This window comes from Gekko japonicus, unplaced genomic scaffold (assembly GCF_001447785.1).
Source record: "Gekko japonicus isolate JY-2015 unplaced genomic scaffold, Gekko_japonicus_V1.1 scaffold2293, whole genome shotgun sequence".
Taxonomy (NCBI): Eukaryota; Metazoa; Chordata; class Lepidosauria; order Squamata; family Gekkonidae; genus Gekko; species Gekko japonicus.
In genome coordinates, this window is record NW_015169246.1 from 288,078 (window position 1) to 294,350 (window position 6,273).

Here is a 6,273-nt window from a genome sequence, read left to right on the forward strand (position 1 = left end):
AAGAACAGTATGCATTTTTTAATGGAAAGCAAACATTGTGGCAGATTGTGCACAGGCTTGTAAAAAAGATTATAGTTTAGGTGTGTGTACAGTCAGGGGAGCAAGGAAGCTATCAGCAATGCTCTTCTTCCCTTCTAAATACTGCTACCCACAGACCAACAGAAGTCCTTCCCTTTTCCCTCTTCTTTTTTCATAAAATGGAAAGCAGGTTCTCTCTGTAATGTCTTAAAACGATACTAACAATTCAGAGAAATCTATGCAAGCATCTTGATTTATAAAGTTTTCACCATTGTGGCTCTTCTAAACTGAACTACCCATTAGTATAAGCTCGATTTAGACCAGTGATTATCAGAAGCATCCCAACTAGAAGTTCGGTAACGATGAAATCATATCCATGTAGATCCCCCCCCCCCCAGTATGAATTGTGGGTGCTAACAGAGTGAAGTCGGATGTGGAATGGTATAGTACTGCCCGATCTCATTAGATTTCTGAAGCTAGGCAGGGTCAGTACTTGGATGGGAGACTACCAAGAAAGACTTTTCAGAGGAAGATACTGGCAAACCACCTCTGCTTAATAATTTGCCTTGAAAATCCAATGCTCCCTCTAAGCTGTGGAGTCTTGTGAGCAAAAATTCTACTTGGTGAGCTACTGGCATTAAAGTTGTGAGCGAGCAATTTGGCTACTGCATAGTTTGCTCTGGAGCCATCCTTCCTGAGCTAAGCTGAGTCTAAAAAACTGAGAGCTAGCTCACGCTAACTCACCTTAGAGGGAACACTAATGGTCACCGATGCTCCCTCTAAGCTGTGGAGTCTTGTGAGCAAAAATTCTCCTTTGTGAGTTAGTGGGATTAAAATAGGGTTGCCAAATCTTATTTACTCACCGGCGGGGGAGCGTTTGCTCGGTCCAGGAGCTGGCTGCGGATGTGCGCGCACGCCGCCAGAACGTCACCAGAAGTGACGCAGGACGTAGGGCACGTTGGGGGCGTGGCCCAGATTGTCAGAGGGGAAACCATATGGTTCCCCCCCAACGATCTGGGCCACGCCCCCAACGTGCCGTATGTCCTGGGGCACCTCTGGGGACGCAGCTTCAGGGGCGGGGTTCCCCCCGGGGCCCGATTCCACCACGGCAGAAATCGGGCCTCCGAAGCGGGGGATTCCCCGCCCCCCGGGCCCATTTGGCAACCCTACATCAACATGCTTCTGAAGGGCTGCTGAAAAGTACGCAGACGGACAGTGATTTCAGCAAAGCGTACTTTATTTGATTAGGAACAAGACCCCTTTTCCTGGCTCGCAGGCCAGCTTACATTCCCCGTGAAACCACCACCTATAACACCCCCCCACTTCCCAAAAGCCGGCTGTTACTTGATAGCACTTTACATACTCCGTTGTGTGCAACAGAGAGAAAGAGGACCTTGTCTTCAGAAGTCCAGTGGTAGGTACGAGTTATATTCAAAGAAATTTTAGAAAACATAGGATTTTTAAAAAGTCTACAAAGAATATTGGGTAAACAAATTTTGAGGGGCAAAACTTATAAATTTTTGTGCAAGTCTTCAAGTCATATTCTCAGTGGGTACTACAAATAATGGTTTCTTATATTCTGTGTCACATTCTTTTAATTAAAAGTGAAAGTGAAACTTTATTTAAAAAAGAACAGACTCATGTCTCATCAAAACGAAGTCTTCAGAGAGTGCAATGTTTCAGTTCTCATATCCCCTGCCCTCAGCATAATAGTCACAATCAAAGCCACTGGGTGCTAAACTCTTTTAAAAAAATAGCCTCAAATGGGTCACTAACTACTTGGAAATGTGTTCTGTTGGTTGTGTGAGTAGTAAATCAGTTTGGGAGATTGAACAGAAATTTCAGCAACTTGCTTCACACTGAGAAAGAAATAATTGGTTTGAACCAACAGAGTTGCCACATCATGAATTGTGATTCAAGCCCAAGAAATCCGTGAACATGTTGTCTAAGCAATTCACACACAATTGTGTAGTCAAGCTTCCTGCAGCTATGATTTTATATTCCATTTTCCAGAATAGATTTTTAAAGCAACCTTTGATATTTTCTGCATTTCAACAGTAAAATGAAACTTTAAAGTCTATCTGTGTGGAGATGATAGAACTATAAAAGTCAGTTATAGTATTCCAGTAATGTGCAAGTGTGAAATATCAGAAGATGGAGAATGTTCTAGACAAGGCTTTTTTTGTCGAAAAAGCCCAGCAGGAACTCATTAGCATAATAGGCCACACCCAACAGCAGGAACTCATTAGCATAATAGGCCACACCCTGACAGCACAGCTCATTTGCATATTAGGCCACACCCCCATGTTACCAGAAGTGTGGTCATCCAGCCACACCCACCTATTGCTTCTTATTCTCTTTACCTTGTTTGGTGTCAAAACCCAGGGCGTTTTGCATGTTAGGCCACACACCCCTAATTGTAGCCAATCCTAATGAGTTTCTGCTGTTGAGTGTGGCCTATTATGCTAATGAGTTCCTGCTGGGCGTGGCCAGCTTGGGAGCCAGCCGGAACTCTGTTCCTGTGCGTTCCTGCCAAAAAATAGCCCTGGTTCTAGATGTCATTTCTGACGAAAGAAGAGAGGGAGGGAGGGAGGAGGAGATTGGATTTATACCCTGCCCTTTACTTGGAGTCTCAGAGCGGCTTACAAACGTCTTCCCTTCCTCTCCCCACAACAGACACCCTGTGAGGTAGGTGGGGCTGAGAGAGCTCTGATAGAACTGTTCTTGAGAGAACAGCTCTCAGAGAATATGACTGACCCAAGGTAACCCAGCAGCTGCATGTGGAAGAGTGGGGAATCAAACCCAGTTCTCCAGATTAGAGTTCACCGCTCTTAACCACTATACCAAACTGGCTCTAGTACCACAAGATTGTAGCTTGTCTGCTATCAGTTTACTCAGAGTCATGTATCTTGGAATTTATAATGAAATCCAGTGAAGTATAGCAATTGGACTGCAGCTAGCAGTGCAATCCTAAACAGAGCTACAACTCCTAAGACCATTGCAGTCAATGGAAACACAATATACCTCTGCTTAAGCTCATAGTATAGGACTTGGGACACCTATGTTTAAATCCCCACTCTTCCATGAATCTCGTGGGGTGATCTTTCAGTCAACTGTACCTCAACTCAAGGGAGGCTGGCCAATTAAAGCATGTAGGGCACAGCTTCACTTTGCCCTCCGCCATCTAGGAAGCCATGATGTTTGCTACTGTAACTGGAAAAATAAACTATTGTCTTTAATAAATAAATTACTTCATCGGAATAGTAGAGGGCTTTATATAACAAAAGAAATATGACATCTGGAGGTAAATAGTAGATTTTTGCAAGAAATCTTATTTTTGTTAGATAGCAACATTTATGAAGTGGTTGCTACATCATTCTATCTTACATTGGTATAGATGCTGAGGATTTGGCAACAGATGACAAACTCCCAAACTTATGCTCTGGCCCAATTTACATTTGATGTGGGCTAGATAAAAGAATTTACCTGTGTGGCCAGCACACAGCAAATTCTCACCCATGCAGAACAGCTACATGTGCTTAAGTAGAACACCAGAAACTGGTAGCCCTGGTGGGTGTTGAATTGGTATGCCAAGTATGCATAGCTGCTTTGTGTATAGCCATGTAGATAAGTTCCTTTGTTGTTGTTGTTGTTGTTGTTGTTCAGTCGCACAGTCGAGTCCAACTCTTCGCGACCCCATGGACAAGATCCCGCCAGGCCCTCCTGTCTTCCGCCGTCCTCTGAAGTTTGCTCAGTTTCATGTTTGTTGCATCTATGACACTGTCTAACCATCTCATCCTTTGCCGTCCCCGTCTTTTTTGACCTTCAGTCTTTCCCAGCATCAGGGTCTTCTCCAGTGAGTGCTCCCTTCTCATTTGGTGGCCAAAGTATTTGAGCTTCAGTTTCATTATCTGGCCTTCCAGGGAACAGTCAGGGTTGATTTCTTTTAGGATTGACTGATTTGATCTTCTTGCAGTCCAAGGGACTCTCAAGACACACTAGTAAATGTGGTCGACACCTTGAAATTGGAGGAAGTTAGTTAACTCTGATGAAGCATGCCTCTCTTCTTCCTCTTGGCAGACACCCCAGGAAAACTGGGTGACAACTCCAATGCTGTCAATGTTTACAGTCTGCCCTGAAGCAGCACCACTTGAATTTTTTGTTTCTGTGAAAATTTCTATTTACCTCGATGCAGGGGCCACATTTGAAGATGAGTTCAGAGTTTTAGTTTGTTCAAATGGCAGCCGGACTAGTGACTGGTGCTAATTACAAAGTCTACGTTTTACTGCTTATCCACTTCTGGGCCGAAATCAAAGTGGTGCTTATCAGTTTTATAGCCTTAAACAGCTTGTGCCAGGGAGTGGGACCAAAGAGATCACTTGCTCCCATATTAATGTACCTTACATTTGAGAATTTCTTCAGTGGGATTGCTTCATCTGCTTTTGCTGCCAGGCGTGTTCAGTTGTAGCATCCTTTGCTTCTCCTTGCAATAACCTTTTAAGTTTTCAAAACATTTATTTCCCCGGGCATTTTGCTGATAATTGTATTTTGTCTTTTTGTACATGGTTGTGTTCTGCCAGAGGCAGGGGGTTGTTTTAGGAATTTGGGAGGTGAGTATGCTCAAAGAGGCAAGTGATTTTCAAACGCAAGAGTTGTTTTAATAAAAGCAACCAAAAGACAGTACAGCCACAGTGGCAGTATTTCTATTGCTGGGAGCTCCTGATAGCAATGATCATGCCCCAGGGCCGGGTCCCATAGTACTGTTGCCAACCTCCAGGTGGGGGCTGGAGATCTCTCATAGTTCTCCAGATGACAGAGATCAGTTCCCCTGGAGAAAATGGCTGTTTTGGAGGGTAGCATTGCTGAGGTCCCTTCCCTCTCCAAACCTTGTCCTCCCCAAGCTCCACCCCCAAAATCTCTAGGAATTTCCCATCCCTGAGTTGGCAGCCCTAATTGCCAGTTCTGGATTGGAAAATTTCTGGATATTTAGAGCGGTACCTGGAGAGGGACTTCTGCTGTCTGGAGATTACTTTTAATTCCGGGAGCTACCCATCTTGATCTATCTCCACAACAGCAGAACTGTCAGCACAGGAGTGGAGCTGTTCTGATATGTCCCTGAGGGTTATCCCCAAACCTCTCTTTCTGCCTCAGCTTTTCCAGGTCAGCAACCTTAGCCTCAAGGGTTGAACCTGCTGCCTGGGAGCCATGAGCTCCATGCAGCAAGCACACCCCCATAATTTCCACCCACTGAGTAGATAATTGTACATGTGGCCAGGGCCGGATTTAGATGAAGAGAGGCCCTAGGCTGCTACACGTCTGAGGCTTCTTCCAATCCCCCCACCCTCACGACTAGAAGAAAATGGAAGAGTGTTATAAACAAAATTGAGTGAAGCCAAGGATGATGATGGGTGTTTAAAATTCTGCAATTCACCATTTCTCCTCTAAAGGACATAAGATGTTATGGTTAAATACCATAGTGATTGAAAAAAATGCATAAACGTTAAAATTAACACTGAAAAACTTTTGCAATAACTGAACTTTATAAACCTTTTGTGGAATAAGCATTAATTTTTAGGAAAATGAAGTTGTAATGTTATTCTTAAAAAAACAGCTTGAGTTTACAAATTATATTTCCTGGGAAGTGTAAATAATATGATCATGATTACTTAACAGTGTGGCACTTTTAGAATCTACTTAATGTTGTCATTAAACAGTCAGTTTTAAAATACATATTAAGAAGTAAACTACAGCCATCAAATACAGTAAGACTAAAAATGTTTTTTCCTAGCCTTCCTTCCTCATAGCAAAATCATCCAAAACTTCAACAAAATTTGTTTGACTAAGTTTGTCACTTTCAATGTACAGAATGCTCAGTGCGGACAACCTCTCTTGAGACATTGTGTCCCTTAATTCATTTTTAATTCTTTTGAGTCTTGAAAAACTCCTCTCTCCCGAGCAGTTAGTGACCATAAAGCTAAGAAATAGCCGCAAGATGGCTTCCACATTAGGAAAGGCCATCTGAATTTTTTCTTTGTATATTATTTGATAAAGGTCTGTCTGAGACAGAGAGTGCTCTTCTGTAAGCGTATGGCTTTGTTTCACATACAGCGTATGGCTTTGTCTCACATACAAGTTCACCAATAAGTTTCAGGTCAATATCTTCTGGGTATGCTTCCATCAACAGTTCAACACCTTGCTGAATTTCTTGCTTAGATTCTGTCAGCTCAGCAAGAATGGAAAACAATTGTGCAACAT